This window comes from Tamandua tetradactyla, chromosome 16 (assembly GCF_023851605.1).
Source record: "Tamandua tetradactyla isolate mTamTet1 chromosome 16, mTamTet1.pri, whole genome shotgun sequence".
Classification (NCBI taxonomy): domain Eukaryota; kingdom Metazoa; phylum Chordata; class Mammalia; order Pilosa; family Myrmecophagidae; genus Tamandua; species Tamandua tetradactyla.
In genome coordinates this window covers 45,702,424-45,721,239 of record NC_135342.1, presented here as the reverse complement: position 1 = coordinate 45,721,239, position 18,816 = coordinate 45,702,424, and the positions used below count along the sequence as shown (strand labels likewise).

At 41.3% G+C, this 18,816-nt stretch overlaps 2 long non-coding RNA genes across 2 annotated transcripts; both read right to left on the bottom strand.

Annotated features, from left to right (window-relative positions):
- Window positions 1-8,723: 8,723 nt before the first annotated feature.
- On the bottom strand, window positions 8,724-17,711 carry LOC143660293 (uncharacterized). Its single transcript, XR_013163922.1, has 7 exons — window positions 17,617-17,711; window positions 12,531-12,672; window positions 11,137-11,211; window positions 10,209-10,559; window positions 9,733-9,885; window positions 9,370-9,586; window positions 8,724-8,891 (listed from the first exon to the last, which is right to left on the bottom strand). It is a non-coding gene; the product is annotated as an uncharacterized LOC143660293 (long non-coding RNA).
- Window positions 14,095-16,510, bottom strand: LOC143660294 (uncharacterized). The gene is made up of 3 exons (XR_013163923.1): window positions 16,456-16,510; window positions 14,470-14,561; window positions 14,095-14,317 (listed from the first exon to the last, which is right to left on the bottom strand). It is a non-coding gene; the product is annotated as an uncharacterized LOC143660294 (long non-coding RNA).
- Window positions 17,712-18,816: the final 1,105 nt, after the last annotated feature.

The window sequence follows — 18,816 nt, the reverse complement described above, 5'->3', positions numbered from 1 at the left end:
CGGTAGTGCCACCTGGAAAGGAGAGGAGAGGGAAAAATCATTTGTTCTGCAGTGAAGAGCCCCCCACCCCCACCCAACTGATGGTTTTAGGTGGTGTCCACGGGGATTCTGACCACAATGAGGGAGGAGAGCCTGGTACCAAGAGATGGTTTGCAAAGAACACTTCTGAGACCTTCCTCCTTCCATTTCATTGATTATCCATTTCATTGATAAGGATTAAAACCCAACCTCCGATACAAGGGCATGTTGAGCAAACCTCAAACTGCTGGATTCCAATCCCTCAATCGAATATCAGAGCACCAGATCTGGATGCCGCATTCCCTTCAGCTGACAACGGCCTGCTGGGAGGGAGGGAGGGCTGGGGGAAGGGCTAAGAGAGAGCCAGCGTGGGGGCGGGGAGGGGACAGGAGAGAGGGTGAACTTCTCCCTCCTCCCCCTTCCAAATCGTAAATTAACAACAGTGGACCTTGTTCAGTGTGGTTTCACAAATTAATATGAAATATAGTGCTTTTTCGTAAGCTTGAGAACCAGATTTAAAAGCATATTGGTGTTTGTACACAGCAGGCCATAATGATCCATTATCCCTCAGACAGAGGAGCTCGCAGCAACACATAAAGAAGATGCAATTGGGCCATCTGCTTTGGTTTCTGCAGCGTCCCCAGAGATGGTAAGGAGGAACTGACAGTCCTCTCCATCTGCCCTTACATTATCAATTACAGTTGAATTATGCTGCGTGCTGCAGGGCTGGCAGATACGGATGGGAGACTGTGGCACCTGAAAAATATAGAAGAAAATCCATATGTTGGGAGTCAGCTGTTTATTTACAAGTCCTTGACATATTTCCTCACTTTCTCGGCTGTTGCCTTTTTTAAGGTTCCTAGAGACATTTCAGTTTAGTGTGAACTTGAGAAGAAATTAGGTGTAACAGCATAGCACCACATGAATAATATTTCAGTTTCCTTTTTTGCAGTTGAAATGCACACGGAGCAAAAAACATCAGGTCGAACAGATTTTAAATTATGAAAAAAAAATAAGTTGTGAAAACATCTGGGGTGGCTTCTACAGCTTGTTATGTTTATAAAACATGCCGGAGCAGGCGGGGCCGTGCACACTGTACATTTTTTTGGCAGCTTAGAAATCATGTGTAAAACTGTAACTTTTATGAAATGGTAAGTGTTTATGAAAGCTTAGGGAATGGCGAGGTAGAAAGTGGCGTAGTGGTTACTTTCATGAAGCATCTTACCACAACTTCTAAGAATGTGGCTTTTAAAATGAAATGTTTTCTTTGGTTTTGATGCGATTGTTTTCTTTTTCAGCGAGGGGCTGAAACTTTTCCTGGTTCCACTGGTTCTAGACTGGCAAGCTAAAGAGCCACCACACTGAGCCGACTGCATGTGGGTTTCATGGTAGGAGTTCCTTCCAGCCGTGAGGGAGTTTACACTTCATTCTCATTGCACGCCAGGTCCTCACCCCACATCCCTTCAATCAAGGAGAGGCTGCATGCATTTGTTTGCTCAGCTGAGGGTTCCGACTCCGTGTGTTGATCAGGCTTGTAAGTTTGGGAAGAGATGCCGCCGTCCAACGCTTGCCAGTGGCAGAGGGAAAGGGAACTGGCAACTGGCCCCGAAGGGAGGCTATTTTATAGGGTGCCCCAGAAGCAGAGATGCTTGCAGGGTAATTGAAGAGATTGAGGATAGAAGTCAAGCCTCGATTTCCCTCCTCTCACTTACCACTCAGGGCCTCTTGGTCTTTCGGTCAATTCGGAGGTCCAGACCCCTAACAATTTTTGTCTTGCATTACATTTTGGATGCACATGATACTTTTTAGGTCATCAACTGGAAGCTTCCTGAAGGAAAGGATAAACGTATTATGTTTGCTTCTTTCTTAAGGCCAGCATAGTGTCTGGCATTTCTTGAGAGCTCATGCAACGTTGCATGAATGAATGCCTTAACGATTCCATGTATTACATGACAGGTTTAGCAGTGGTGTGTGCAGAGACTAGACACTGCAGAACACAATCAGTCTGTGATGTGGCCATTGGGCCACCAGCTCCTTGCTGCTAAGGACACCTCCCCTAATCTGATCCCCCTAAGTCAGAATACACATTTCTCTTTGTAACCAATAGGCAGCTCCTTGGAGAGGAGAGAATGGCCATGGAGGTTGTGTTAATCAACTATGCTAGTTACTCCTCTCTTCTGTCCCCACAGCCTCTTAACCCCTGAGGGCCACTGATTACATCTCCCCACTCTCTCCTGAGTACTTCTTGTCTGAGCTCACAGCATTTGCTTCCACTCACTATTTCATGGAAATGAGGTCATCTGTGCTCAATGATCTTTGCGTGCTTCAGAGTAAAAGCTCAACGCATGAGAGCTTTCAGACTCTTGGAGTCAGAACTGTGTGCAATAATTGAAGGGGCCCAGTGCAAAATGAAAATGTGGGGCCCCTTGATCAAATATTAAGATATTCAAGATGGTGACAGCAGAGCATGGAAACCAAGCATGGTACTTTTGTGAGCATGGGGCCCTGTGCCACTGGCCAGCTCACACCCTGCTAAGACCATCCTGCTAGGGCTGCTGCCACTACAGCTACTGGTGCTCCCTCTGCCACTACTGCTTTTACTATTTCTCCTCATTTGCGCTTTCAGTTCCCCTTTTCTCTGTCCCCTGTTTTTCCCCTCTGATGCTCCTCTTCCCAAGACATTATGCAAGAGCCTCTTATGCTGCTTCCACATTTCCATTTTTGTCTCTGCCCATGCTTTTCACTCCAATGCAGAATGAAGCCTTCTTGAAAATGGGTCTCCTGACTTTTCTTCCTACCTATGATTTCATTTCTGATTGACTTGAAATTTCTCAGCCAGGTTTTCAAGTCCACTGTCAAATGGAAACCTGACCTCATCATGCCTGCTTCAGAGGATTGTTGTGTTGCTTCAATAATACTAATGTAGATTATAAGCATACACACTATTAGACACATTCCTTGGAACATGGCAAATACTGACAGAATATTAGCCATCTTCATCCTCACCTTCAACCTTCTCCTCACCATTGTTATCATTGGCTTCACCATCTGCCCAGCAGGAGTCCTTGGTTTTAGTAAAAATGTTCTTGTTTTGTTCTTTTATGTGCCATGATAATTCTTCTCTGCCATTCAACTGTTTTGCTTGTTTACATGTAAATTCATTCATTCGTTTATTCATTTATTGAACCCCAGGATACACAAAGATGGAAAAAAGGCCAGTACATCCTCTATTATTTTTTATCATCTCTGGTTGTTTAGTCTATTCTTTCTTCCACATCTGTTATCTCATTTAATACTTATATACTCATGAGAAAGGGCATAACAACAAAATTGCTCAGAAAATTTGACTAAGATTAGTTTGCAATTTTGTGGCCAAGCAAGGATTGGAGCCCAGCATCTATGTGCTCCTGAACTAATGTTCCATCACCACAACTTAATATCTCTGAGCTAGACTATAGACTATAGGTGCCATGACTTCTATTTCTTCTGCATCTGACCTCTGCTCCAACTGAGTGTGCAGAAGAGGCAAAATGGAAATGAATGAATACCTGTGGGAGAGAAGTAAATCATTAATGCTCCATCAGCTGGTATCCTAGAAAACTTTTGTTTCGATTATCTATTGCTACTTAACAAACCGCCACATGATTTAATGGCTCCCTACAGCAATAACTAGTCACTTTCCCACAATTCTGCCATTTAATCAGTCCTCATTTCTGCTCCATGTGACATCAACTGAGGTGGCTCCAAAGAGTCTGGAGGATCCATTTTCAAGATGGCTTACCCATGTGGATGGCAAGATGGCTTATCCTTATGGAAGGCGAGATGGCTTACCCATGCGGATGGCAAGTAGGGGTGCTGATGGTTGGCTAGCCGCCTTGCTGTGGCTGTTAGCTGGTATCTTGTTTACCCTCCATTGGGCCTCTTTACATGGCTTAGTTGGGCTTAACACAGCATGGTGACTAGGTTCCCAGCAGCAGTTTCCTAAGTGTCACAAGAAGACAAGTCCCAATGTCCAAGCCTACATGGCCCAAAACCGTAGCTATTAGTTGCACGTGGCTATCTGATACTCGAAATGTGATTAGTCTCGGGTTAAATGTGCTGTAAGTGCAAATGATACATCAGATGTTGAAGATTTAGTATGAGAAAATAAAATGCAGAAAATCTCATTAGCACTGTTTTGTATCAATTATACTTGAAGTAATGTATATATATATTCAGATAAATAAAGTATAATATTAAAATTAACTAATCTCTTTTCTTTTTAACCTTTTTAATATGGCTTCTAAACATTAACAATGACATCTGTGGCTCACATTATGTTCCAATTGTGCTGGTCCTTGTACCACACTTGTTGCAACCAAAGCTGGGCCCATGGCCAAGGAGGGTCACCATGGAAAGAGGCTAGACCAGGGTCAATATGGGGAAGCTAACCTCCCTGGGGACCACCCAAGCAACAATCTATCACAATGTCCAGTGTTTCATGTTGTGCAATTTAAACAATGTAAAACCATTTTGTAAAATGATGATACCAAAAAATTCTATTAAAAAATCAGAGAAAAACCTTCCACTGTTTTTATTGCTTACCCTAACTCCTGCATATATATTTTTTCTTTTAGGGTGCTTTATCATGTTCCAGGAATATGTAATGTCTCCTAAAGCTGCCAAAGACATGATTCCCTCTCCACCCTTCATTCTACGCACAAATACTTTTTGAACACGTCCTAGGTGGCAGGAACGGGGCTATGCTATAGAGATAAAGAGGGGACCAGAACAGGAAGTATGCCTGCTCTCATTCTAGTAGAAAACACAAATAACCATGACACAAATGAATGCATTCGATAGTTTCAGAGAGTAATCATTACCACAATGGAAAGAAACAGGCAAACCTGTTGGGGGATTAGTTAAGCTTGAGTGGTCAGGTGAGGCTTTTTCAAGGAAAGGCTCAAAAGGAGCAGGTTTCACTAGCCTCTGCTCTGCAGGTTTCACTAACCTCTTAGCTCCAGCCTTTTCATACCCTGGGCTCTAATCCAGGTCCAGGAGGTGGGACAGAGCAGATGCTATGTCATCCCTTCCATTATTCAGTCTTCCTGCCTTCTCTGTCTTTACCTTCTGCCAATTACAATACAAAAGCATCCATGCATGAATATTGATGGATACAAATAGATGATCCAGGGAGAGGGTGGACTGGGAAGATGAGCTCATCCACACAAGTGATGACAGAGCCTGAGTTTAGCCATGTTCCATGCAGTTCCATAGTGTTGCACCTTACATGGAGGCCACCTGCATAAGCCTAATTTTGCAGCCCCATTGAGTCTAGAAAACTCAAAGTATTTTTGAGTGACAAACAAATGACCTTTTCAAAATTAAAATCTGATCTCACCACTGCTGCCTTCATTTACCACCCATCTACCCCAGTGTCTTCCAACTGTTCTTGAGATAAAAGTTACCTCTATACCATGGCTGGCACTCCTTGTGCGGTTTGTCTCCAGCCTCTACAGTCCCATCTCCCGTCACTAACTCTCCTGTCCACTGCAGGCACACTGGACATTTTTCCATCTTTGAATCCTCTCTGCTCCCTCCCTTGATCAACATTTGCACATACTGCTCCTTCATCTTGGAATGCTTTTCCCTCTGTGTTAACCAGTTAATCCATCCTTAAGATGTAACTTAAATATTAGTTCTTTATGGAAGCTTCACATGATTCCTTGTATCTCTCCTTCATTGCTCCTGGTATCATTACAATTTTATGTTCATTTGATACCTGATTCCTGACATCGCCTCCACTAGAGTATAAACTCCATGAGGTCTGGGACTGTGACCCTTTCTGCCACTCACTGCATGCCCAGTGGGTACTTGGTAAATGTTTGTTGAATGAATGAATAAAAATCTCTTTCTCTGAGCTCCCCTTCAGATATAAACTAGATCAATAATAGTCATGGGAATAAAATTTAGCCCTTGTCCGGGTTCACAGACGACAATATAGAAAATTCTGCTTTGGTTTTATTTCCTGACTCTTTGGATCACTGTCCATGAACAGTGACTCGCTTCACCTTGCAAGTTGCTTATTTGTTGGAGAGCGTGGTGCCTTGGAGACGGTGATGTTGATGTTTGTGGGTGCAGAGTGGAGGGCATGCCCGGAGAAAAACACTTAGATTGTGCTGGCCTCTATTTCTGTATCCCAGTTTTGTGTAGAAGTGTTCCCGTCTGCAACTATATGTCTAGAAATTATTTCTCCATTTATTTCCCCACCTTTCTTTCTTTGCTATTCCTTCCTTCTCAGCCCACGTTACATTTTCCCCAAAGGTTGTTGGTGTAAGTGGAATAAAATCAGTAAGGATCATAAATAAGATTCAAGAGGAGTAACCAGCTTAGGTTTGGGGGACGATTGCTGCTCCCCCTTCTCTTCTATAATTTATGGTTTTTCTTCTGTAGGAAGCCAAATGATATTTCTCTAATTAACAGACACAGGCCACTATCTTATAAATCAACATCACAGCCTTTTTAGTGATGCAATCACTTTATGATCGTGGGTATAAATTAAACATCGCAAATGCATCTCAAGCAGCAAAACATAATGGAATAAAAGACAGAGGGATTGTTGGCTCCGGGGACTGTGTCTGGGGCACTGAGAGGGATCCTTGTCCCTGAGCTGCCTGGTTTTGCCTGGCATGACCTGGGGCATACATCCTGCTACCAGTGGGCGGGATGCCTTATGTGCACTCTGCTGTATGTTACTTGTGTGTGTGTGGGGGGGGGGGGGGGGTGTTTAACTGGAGAGCCCAGCATCTGGGTGAAAATCTCAGCCTTGGTTCTTGTTCCTTAACCTTTGGGAAGTCACTTTCCTCCATGAGCTCTGTTTCTTCATCTATGAACTGGAGTTAATAGCAGTACTTACTTCATGGTATGATTGTGTGCATTAATGGATTAATGCACATAAGTCACTTAGGAGAGTGGCTGACATCTAAAAAGAAGTTTAATTAATTTGAGCTCTTATGCTTATCATTATTATCATTATCCCAGCCTCAAATTTGGTGCACATAGACACATAATGTGCCGATGTCTGGGGCCAGACCCACAGTCTGAGTCTATACGCTGGGGTAAAGCTGGGACTCTGTGTGTTTAACAAACTGCCTTAAGCTTCTGATGCAGGTGAACCACATTTGGAAAACTCTGCTCTGTGACATGCGCAGGAAATTGAGGCATTTTCCAAATACCTAGATCAGTGTCCAAATTCTACCCACTAGGAAAAAGACGATGCCAAAAACATCCAGGGAGCAGATTTAAATTTATTTTTATATTTCCTTCTAGGAAGTGGTCTCTGAATGGGCTTTCCAGGGGGCACCATCCTTTCCCTACTCCCCTAACTCCGACCTGGTTTCTTGCATGTGTGGGGTGTGGTGGGAGATGAGGTCCATCTGGAATAGAGGTGCAGGAGGTGAGCTATAGTGAGTCCTTTCTATTCTCACATGCTTGGATGTTACCTTCCCTCCTGCCCCTCTCTTTCCCCAATTTTGATCATGATTTTCAATAATTCCTCCCAACCCCAAACTTTGGAGTTGGGGATAATGTTTAATTTATCAAACACTTATCTGTTCATTATCTCATGTAAAAATCCCAATGCTTTGAGGCCAGCACAACTTAAAAGAGAGATGCTTTTAAATCTCCTTTTAACAGATGAGAATACCGAGGTTCAGTAGGAAAAGAGGATTGGTCTGAAGTGAGTGTTGATTCTGGGGTTTATAATCCTAAATTTAATACTACTCTTCATACTGTAATATAGAGCCTTTGGCCATTGTTCTTGCTTAGAAACAAGTAGACAATCATTATATTTCAAGAAGAGGCACATCAGTGTCTGTGAGTTGGGGGTGGCTTTGCAGAGCCCTCAGTTATAGCTACTTGTTCCCTTGTCCCTCCATCTTCTGTGTCTTCTGTCCTCTACTCCACCCACATGGCACAATTCAGTTTTTTACTTCCCAATTAGAGAAATGCTGTCTTAAAATTTTATTCCTGACATTATTTAAGCATGTTCAGGAGCCATTGTGCCTAAAAGCTCTGGGTGGAATGCCACACTATTTTAAAATTGTAAGGATTATCTGTTTGACAGCATATGGGCCATTTCCTTCTCCCCTTTGGCCCTTCTCCTCTTCAGTCATCTAGGCATTATGTATTTACTGCTCAAGAAATGGATGATCCAACTGCAATGCAGAGAGTAAAATGGTCCAGGCTTCAAAGTGAGGGGAAGACTCATGGGCGTAGAAAATAGATTTGAGGAAAGCCTATTAAATAAAGTACATTTTCCTGCCTTCAAGTAGGAAAGGATGCTTGGGGAAGGGGAAGGATATCAGAAAAGGGGAGAGATTGGTGAGTCCTGTGAGGAGGTTCTATTGGACAGAACTTGAGCAGAGGAGAGCCAGCATCAAGAGGCTGATTGGCCTCTACCAAAGTGTCTTCCCAAGAAGACCTGTCAAGAGCCTGTACTTGGGAGATGAATGGGGGCCTCATGTACATTGCAGAATGCCCAGCCCCCACTGCACTGAGTGTGATACAGAGCCTTTCCTGGAGCTCTAGTGGCAATCCTTCTCATTGGAGGAGCCCAATTGTTCCAGCCAGCAGCCGCCATATCCATCTGTGTCTCAGACTTATCCAATCCACCTTATGCGACCAACTCCTATTTCAACACCATGGGACTCTTTATTTACCTTCAAGGCAGAGGGCATGCATCCTGGACATGAAGGGGGCATGAATTCTGGGTGTCCAGAGGGTGTGGTGGTGGTATTTTTAAGCCCTCAGCATTGGTACTGGATTGGGACAGGTGAGCCATCGCAAAGATGTCCTTCATCCTCAGAGCCAGGACAGCAGTAGGCAACTCTTGTCTGCACAAGTATAGATGGGAGACAAGGCCATATTGTTTTGTGCCACATTGGATATAATTTTATACTATATTCAGATACAAATATGTGAATATCAAGTGCCAATAGTTTAAAAATTATAGGAGGAAAACCTTGAAATAAGGAAATTATCTATTCCTATTATGTATTCATTCATGGATGGCTTGATTTATTATTCACTGGCTGCAAATCTGGAAGAGTGAGTCAATATTCTACCACAAGAGGCAAAATTCAGTGGCCCAGCTTGTGGATCACCAGTGTTCCAAGTGGTGTAGTCAAAGCATCCCTGCTCTTTTATTACAGGGTAAATTCCAGTCTGCTGGATGTCTTTTACATCTGACACAAGCCGAAGCTCAGTGGTGACAAAAGCAAGGGGTGGGTGAGGGCCATGGCAGTGCTTTTGCCATGAGGGCTACATGTAGCACCTTTAGAAGTCAGAGGAAACCTATTGCATCCTAATTACCTTATTTTCTTAAATGCAAACCATAATCTATGAGATCAGCTTATAATTTTGCAGCTCCCATTTGATTGCCAAAGCCCAGAGCTATTAAAATCCTCTTGAGAATCTTCTTGTGATAATCCAGCCGCCAAACTTCTGCTTTAACAACCACGTCTTTTGTTCCCACTGCCATTCTGAGATCTGAATTCCATCCTGTGTCAGCAATCTTCCTGTTAAGGCCCTATTGATCCAGAGACAGATGAAATCATTTTTTTTTTCTTTTCAAGGTATGAAAGTGGACATTGCCCTGGCACTTAACTTGATGGTGTGAGGAAGTCAGCCTCCAGTCCCCCTTTGCCCACCCCATCTAATTAACATGGAGACTACCTTCTTTGATGAGTTCATAAGTGTTTCACAGACAGGCGGGATGTAGCAACTTTGCAAGACACTGTTTAAAGATCTTCGACATCTGAGAAAGCCACAAAATCCAATAATCCTACTTTCAGAACTCCAGGGTGTCCACGGAGATCAATCTCATATCTAAACATCACATAAAGAGAGTGCATTGCATTATAGACTGCTTTCTATTGAACACCACCTAAGAAGCAGCATTAGATAGTTTCAGGAAAAAAAAAAATCAAGTCTATACCAGAGGGAATGGAAAAGGTTGTCAAATTCTGGTGAATTTTTCCCTAGATTAAAACTGCACTTTCAAAATTGTTGCATTATTAACAAAAGTCAGTTTTATCTTTTCAACAATTTCCCCCCTGCATTAGATATTAGGAATAAAGTGGAGGATTTATTATGTTCTTCTTTGGGCACTGAAAAAGCTACCATCTTTTCTTGGGTGACTGCAAGGATACCTGAATAAGGTCCTTCTGATTTCCTTTGCGGCCACCTGGATCTGTGCCCTTTTTGGTGTGTGGCCCTCAATGCAAAGTATATCTGGTATTTGTTAGGAATCAGGGTCCGGGTACCAGAATAGGGAGCACTGGATCCAGACAGGTTCTGGATATATGAATATGTCTTTTGTTGCAGTTCTGGTTATGGAGATAGGAAGAGGTTGAATCCTTCTGGTCTCAAATAAGTCTAGAGTGAGCACTGTGGAGAGGCTTTTCTGCTGAAGCTGAAGGGCGATCCATTAACGAACTCCTGGAGCAATGCTTCTTCTTTCTTGAAAGATAATAACATTGAGAGATGCTTTCCAGTTTTCTCTAGAATAAGAAATAGCTTTATTTGGTTCTACATATATTATTTAGTTTTCCCAGTATGTTTGTCATCATTGATATTTTGGAACACGTGCTCCATGGAATGCTAAGCCCGTGGGCATGAGAAGGAAATATTCCTGTGCTAAGATTGAGAAATGCTGGTTGAACAAAATTATGAAAGGTGTCTTTACTGCACCTTTCTGAGCCTTTAATATGTCAAGATACCCTGTGAATTTTCAAGGGGTTGGGGAGAGAAGATTATATTGAATTTGCTGAACATATTTGATCATAAAATTATTTATCAACAAGCCTCTCTGTTGTAATTGTTTGGAATATGCTTTGGGAAATATTGTTTTGGGGACAAATTTCAATACCACCTTGCAGTTTAGTCTGAGAAAGAGAGCCCTGATGGAAAGAGAAAGTCAGGTGGGTTAGAGTTCCCTCAAAATTTTCTCCCAAGACTGGGTTCTCAAAACTGCAAAATGGCCTAAATCTCTAATAATCTGCAATTATTGGTCATTTGGTTGGATCTGAGCTGCCATAGATAAAAAACAGTAGTTTGGGATTTAGTTATATTACTTACAGCAACTCCAAGTTCCACATGTTTGTTCTTGACAGGCTCTAAGACAAGATATCTTGCCTGTTTCATGCCCAACATCTGGATGAAAAGAGAAAAAATCACATCCTTGGTGCAGTATTTTCCATACCAGAGAGTTCAAAGTCACCAACTCTCTAGATTTCACAAACTTCATCTAATCTTTCTTTCTCTTAATATTGGACAGCATTCCCTCTCAGCCAAGAACAGCGCAGTGTAGACCCCTAAAGCCTGGCTCCCAGTATTCTAGTCCATCATGAGGACTACTATAACTTTATCTGACCCAACTTCCAGTAGCCCATTTCCTCTCTCTATAGTGGTTTTAATTTTGAATTTTTATTCTCTAAGATATGAGCTAATTTCTTTTGGACAATTTAGCAGTGCAGAATTTGGGACAAAAATGGATTTTAAGGAGACCTAAAACCCCAACATGAGAACCCTAGTACATCCTCACATTATACCCTGTGACCCTTGTTATGCTGTGCTAGTTTCAATTTAAGTAAATTTGGTGTTGTTTTTTTGGTGAGGCACTAACTCTTTTATGGAAAATTGAATTAGAGTGTTATTTATGTATCTTAAAATTAGTTAGACAATCCCTAAGGCTCACAGCCAAGTCAATAAAGTTATGTTTGAAGATGGAGTTTGAAATTCTATTTTCATTCATTTTAATGGTTTACAAGTAAATTGCATTTTCTACTTCATTCTGTGACATAAGTCAATAGGTATCTAATGTAAATGTAGTTCATTTATATTTGAATTGATGTTCTGTCCGCCATTACCTTATGTTTCTAATGCATTCTGATACATTAGTAAATAGGCTTGTCTGATTAATCATTAGCACATGAAAAGAATTAGCTGCTGCCTGCCAAATGGAATTATTGACACTGATAAGAGGGCCAGTGATGGTATCACCTGGAAACAGAGTGTGCAAGTAAATCAGGGGAAAAAAATGCTTCGATAAATATGGAGAATCCTGAAAATATTTCATTAATTTTCAATATGAGAGACATTTTTAACTTTGATAAAACATAAAAGTAATTTTGAACACTCAGAATTGATGAAAGAATGTCTTGATTTACTTTACAAACTTGGTCGTCTGAAACACAAACACGTTTTTAGTCTAGGGGAGAAACTTCTTAAAAATTCCCTGTGGAGAATGAGAGTGGCTGTAGAACCTCCAAGAATAAAGCAGAGCACAAGGTAAGCCTCTAACATTCTCTCTAGTATGATTCACACCTGAAGTTTCGTCCTGTTCAACATGAATCCCTATGTTCCAGGGGTCTTATCCCATTGCGATTTTGACCACAGAAATGTGTGTTGGTGTGCACATGTGTACATGCATATACACATACAAACACACACGATAGCACATATATACATACTTCTTTTGAGAACCTCACGCCATGTGCATTTTGCATTTATCGATCCCCCAGTACTGGACTCTGGCAAAAGGAGAATGGACTTGAGGTCTCTGTAATGTACTGCAACTCCAGCTTGTCCCTGGAAAAAGGCAGCGCGACGTACCTAAAAGGGTCACAGCCCCATTATTTTGAAAATGCTCATGTAATTCTGCTTTGTTATTGTCCATGCCATTAGATTTAAAAGCCCTTCTGTGTGATTGCCAAGTACATTAATGTGAACGAATAAGAAAAGTCTAGCCGCCCAAGCTGCCAAAACCTGTGCTGTGTCTTAAAGCAGCCTAGCAGTGTGACAATGTGTTGCAAAGTCAGTATTGCTGAGAATTGTTTTATTCTGAGTTTTAAAGGAGTACAGAGGATGGTGCAAAAGAAATGCTATTGTGGACCCCTCTGCTCCAGTATGACCTGAGACTGAAGGCACTGGTTACTTTGGATATGTGATTTTTTTTATCTTCATCATGCATTTGGAGAGTTCCTTACTGAGTAAGGATCCTGTTGAAACATGAGTCAGGAAATTAAATTCTAGCATGATTTTGGAGATTCACTTTCCCTCTCCTCAGTTTTTCCAGCTGTCAATGGTAGATATTAATTGCTGTCCTTCCATTCTCCCAAGGTGTGAATTTCAAATAAAATGATGATAATGAAAACATAAAAGAGGGATCATCAAATACAAGATGGTGGAGGTCGTGTTTTTACGTAATGTGTCTTCCTTCTTCAAAATTGTAAGATCCTTAAAGATCAGGCATCATGGACTGAGAAACCAGATTTTGAATATAAGTTCATTCAAAGAAAACTGAAACTCATTTCAAGTTCAGGGCAGAATCTCCTCTCACTTTTAGTGTTACCTTCAGACTCATGTTCTGTTCATTCATTTAGATTACCTGCAAAGTAGCATATGGATTCCTTTTGAGGTTTGTGTTGCATCCGAAGGTAGGACAATCACAGGACACATGGGAATTCTGACTGACACATTTTTTCTTTGGTCTTGCTCTAGAGGGAGGCTTTTTCTATTGTTTTCCAAGATTTAGCAGAAGAAACAGCTTAAGCCTCCATGGAAAGAGGACATGAAAATGCACTATCTGTTATGAAAGGACCTAGAAAGTTGGAGAGGTAGTATGAGAAAAATCGTGGTTATAACATAGGGCCATGAGCCAAATTATCTGGTTTCTCATCCTGGACCTCTCACAGCTACTGTGACCTTGAGCAATTCATTGTTAACATATCTCTGCCTCAGTTTCTCCAATTGTTAAATGGGATAGGAACAGCTAACTCATGGAATTGTTGGGAAAAGTAAAGAGTTAGCAAATTACATAAAGCATCTGGTATAATGTCTGGCTCACTGTGAGCTTTCAAAAAACCCTGCTATTGTGTTTACTATTAATGAGGATGATTGTGGTGATGCAGAAGTAGTGGGAGATGAGTTTTGGTACCTGCAACACGGAAAGTTTTGAACACCATTTTTAGATTTCTTATTCAAACATTCTTAACAACAATGTGACAGGGTCCACAAAGTGATTCATACCTGGGGTGTGTCCAAACTATGCATTTCCCTGTTTTATTTTTATGGCTTCTCTCTGATTGCAGCCATATCACTACTGCCAAGAAAAGTGCCCGGAGCCTGGGCAATACTCAATACGTACGTGTTAAATGTATGAATGACTCGTCTAGGACCAAGGTAAAATCCTTTGCCTTTTCCATTTAGTTCAGGACATAGATTCCTTGCAACTAGGTGAGTCTCTTTTCGTTAACACCTAAAATAAGAGAAATAGAGGAATAATTTTCTCTTAATAAAAAAGACAGTTTGCTGGGGCATGTCCAAAGCTATGCTCTGTGAATCCCAGCCTCCATCATAACCACACCACCCGTTTGGCCATCCACTGGAGCCAAATGGGCTGTCACTGACCTTTCGTGCTTTCCTTTGCAAGGACAGATCCACATGTAACTTCACTTTCATTTTCCACAATAACACTCGAAAAGGTGGCAGCAATCCATTTTCTGGGCAGGGACAAGGAAGCCAGGAAGTGTGAAATTTTATTAATTATTACAAAAATAAACTGCAGGGCTGACATTCACTACTGCAAAGCAAAGTGTGAAAATCCCACTTTGCTGGTGAAGAAAAGACTCCTTGTTAACTACAAAGATCTTCCCTCAGCAACACGTAAAATAGGAGAAAAGAATAGAGCACAGACATTATCAGCATTTTAAACAAATGAAAAAATTGACATCCCTAAAGGAGCTACTGTAAATCATATTTCCTTCCATGGTAGTAATATATACTATAGTCTTGTACATTTTCTTTCAAGCATTTTCCAGAAAAGGTTTCAGGAGTCGGTTTGTCCATTGATTCATTTCTTGCAATATGCTAGCTAGTAATCATGTTCTCATTTTATAATTTTTTTCCTCTTTTGAATGCCTTCCAGATGTTCATCATGCAGCAGTGAATTTTAAATGCTGTTTTAATCACATGTGTCACAGGGACTTTGGACAAGTTTGCAACTCTCTTTTCAGAACCTTGAAAGTTAGGCAGAGAAAATGTGTGTGCCTTGGATAGAACATATAGATATGGACGTGAATATAGATATATGCTTTTGATGCATTTTATGCCTGCATGTCTTTATAAATGTTTTTAATATTTATTTTAAGAAACAACATTTGCAATGAATTAATTGAAAAAAAAAGATACGTATTGAATAACAGGAAGATAAATAAGTCACTGTGCCAGTCTGAATCTGTGGTGGACCCCAGAAAAGCCATGCCCTTTGATCCCCATTCAATATTGCTGGGTTGGAGCATTTTGGTGGGTGATAACTTTTGATTAGATGATTTCCATGGAGGTGTGTCTCTACCAACTGAAGGTGGAGTTGCTTTCTGGAATCCTTTAAAAGAGGAAACATTTTTGGAGACAGTCCTTTTGGTAGAGCCACATGAAAGCCAGCAGACGCCGCCATGTTCGCCATGTGCCCTTCCAGCCAAGAGAGAAGCCCTGACTGTGTTCGCCATGTTCCTTCTCACTTGAGAGAGAAACCCTGAGCATCGGCCTTCTTGAACCAAGGTATCTTTCCCTGGATGGATGCCTTAGATTGGACATTTCTATAGACTTGTTTTAGTTGGGACATTCTCCCGGCCTTAGAACTGTAAACTAGCAACTTACTAAATTCCTCTTTTTAAAAGCCATTCCGTTTCTGGTATATTGCATTCCGACAACTAGCAAACTAGAACAGTCATGGTTTCAATACATGGTTCAGAATGCTATTCTAAGATAAAAAAGCCATTGATGAAATTCTCAAGTTGACCCTCTCTCTGTATTATATAATGGCCATTAACACAATGTGGCATGAAAATAGTGGTGATAAAGGAGATTATGAGTACAGAATATACTTCTGAAACAAAATGGATTTATTACCTATTGAATAGCTGTTAGGTAAAAACCAAGAAAGAATTTTTATCAAGATGATCTGAGGTTCCTGTAATTTGGTCCAAGATTTTCTTTCTTCTTGGGAAAAGCCTTTGGTTTACTGGGTGCTTTATGAATTTCTGTGGCCCATTTATGTGGAGTAACTTGTATGCTTAAGATGAGAAAAGCTGAGGGTGCCCTTCATCAATTCAATGCATTAATTAGGTTAAAGTTGTGCTGCTGTAACAAAGAGACTAACAACACAAAAGGCACAAAGAACAAAGGAATTTGTAAACTCTCTTCCATAGCAGGACCCACGCCCAGTTTGGCAAGGCAGCCCTGCTCCTCATATTCACCCAGGGACCCAGATTCCTGCCAAATCATTGTTTGATCACACCCCAGCTCCATGTTGTCATCTCATGATTGAAGCTAGGTTGTGGAAATATTCGGGTCCCCGATAGTGGGAAGAAAATGAAGAGAAAAAACACCCAGTACCTCGAGAATCTGGTGCATTACTTCTGGTCATGCTCCACTGGTGGGAAGTTTGCACCTTTCAACCAACTCAAGGGCCTGGGAAATGTGGTCTAGGGTAGTGAATTGTACAATTATTCTGTGACAATTCTATTCCTATGAGGAAGGAGAAGACAGATATGATGGAATATCTCAGAGCTCCATCACAATCAGCCTCTTGAGCACAGCTTCAGAGTTGTGTCTCCAAGGATCACCCTCTGCCTCACGGGTTTATAGAACTTTTCAGTTTGGTAGCCTCGTTTCCTCTCTTGGACTCACTCCTTCCCTTCCAGGAATAGAATCTTGAGGTTCTAGAGTTTTTGATTCATTTCTTTTCCTTTCCAAAACTTGCAGGACAAAGGAGCAATCAACCAAGAAAACAGATACTATACCAGCTCTACCTCATCCATATAGACTCTTTCTCCCATCTTAAACCAAATTTCCTCTTCCCTAAACAGAACCAGGAGATTGTCTTGAGATAAACCAAAATAAACCTAGAGAGAATCATTGCTGGCTAACCAGGAGTCCTACGTCTGGTTTTGCAGGGTCACCTTTGTAGGTGAAACTTGGCAACATTTCTTCTTCAGTCTTTGTGGTTTAATTTGAAGGACTGATAAAGGCTATGAGAAAAACATCTATTGCTCTTCTGTATCAGGTCAGCCCCCAAGAGCCACATGAGTGTGTTCCTCTGGGAGAGATGATGTAGAGGAAACAGCATGGGCTCTGGGCTCACACTGGTCTGGATTCACGATTCTGTTCTATTATTTGCTGGCTGGGTGGCTACATTTCATTTTAATTCAATTCAGCCTCAGTTTCTTCCTGTTTCCAATGAGGACAATAATATCTATCTTGTATGGTTGTTGTGAGCACTAAAGGAATTAAGGAAGGTCAAATTTCAGGCCTGTAGAAAAGGCCCTGTACAAACAGCTGAGATGATTATAGAAGCAGTGGGATCAGTAACCTGAGTCCCTGGGTTCCCTTTGCTTTTGGCCTGTTATTTCCCTTTAGGCCTTCTCTAGTCTCCTCTCCTATAAACTTGGCATTATCCTTGCCTTACCCATGAAATGGTGCTGATGCATGAGTAAGACAATGGATAGGGAGGCATGAAGGTTTAAAAAAAAAAAAAAAAAAGCTGCTATTTCTTACTGATGTCCCAAAACTGAGATGCTGGTTGTTCTGGTTTCAAACTAAAGGGTCGTTTTCTTCCAAATACATAGCTCTATCAGTGTATCCTGCAGAAGTCACAGACTATGAAACACCCTCCAGGTAACCATTATTACATCAGTTTAATTCCAACCCCTGTCACCTAAAGAAATAAGCAGAAGGAATGTGTTCTGTGGTTGGGAGCAGACTGGTCTAATACTGTGCAGACTTTTAATCTTCCTCGATAGAAGCGTCTTTCATAAAATGGGCATCCTGGAGATAGTAGAGGAAAATTAACAGAATGCTGACAGTAGCTCAACACTGAAAAATACGGTAAACTTGTCGTCTGGTTTTCTGATGGTGACACAACCTTATGATCAACGGGGAGTATTATGACCAAGAATTAGGCTATTGCTCATTATGATGTGGATTTTTTGTTGTTGTTGCTGCTGCTGCTGTTGTTTTCATATCCTAACATTGGTCTTGGGAACTGAATATTGAGAAGTTATTTTTAATAGGTGATTGTTTGAGTTTAACATGTGAATATGAAAGTGTTAGTTACAGAAAATTTGGAAAATGCAGCAAGTTACAAGCAAGAGGTATTTTAAACACCTGGAGCTATTAATAACTTGGCTTATTTCTTTCCAAACCTGCACATTCCATATCTAAGGATGTGAGATGAAATGGCAGAATCAGGAGGAGGAGGGGTTAAATATTCATTAAGGGTTTAGCTTGGAGAATCTATTTTTGGATTTTCACTGTGTGGGAGCAGAGATTTCCTATGGGAGATCAGCAGAGTAGTTGTCATTTGTACAGGTTCTGTGGCCAATGTCTGGCTGTGAGGTAAAGGAATCGGTGAATTGGAAGCACACTGTGAAGCAGGTGTGCATTCATTTGTGTGTGTGAGCACGCGTGCATGTGTTTCCTTACATTCACTAGTCATCCACAAGCCTTTGGCTCGTCCTGTCCTTGCCCCACTCTCCGCTCTCTACATTAAGGCAGAATGCTAGTACTGACCCATTTTTCAATTAGGGATATGGCCTGGTTCCTCAGATCCATTTTGTACTCATCCTTTCAGTAGCTTCCATTTTCTTGCTATTCTCTACAGTGTTGTTCCCTCAAAACGTCCTTCTGATTTGAGCAACCATGTTAGCAGAATTTATAGGGTGTATCACTTACAATGGGCTAGGTTCTGCTGCAGTA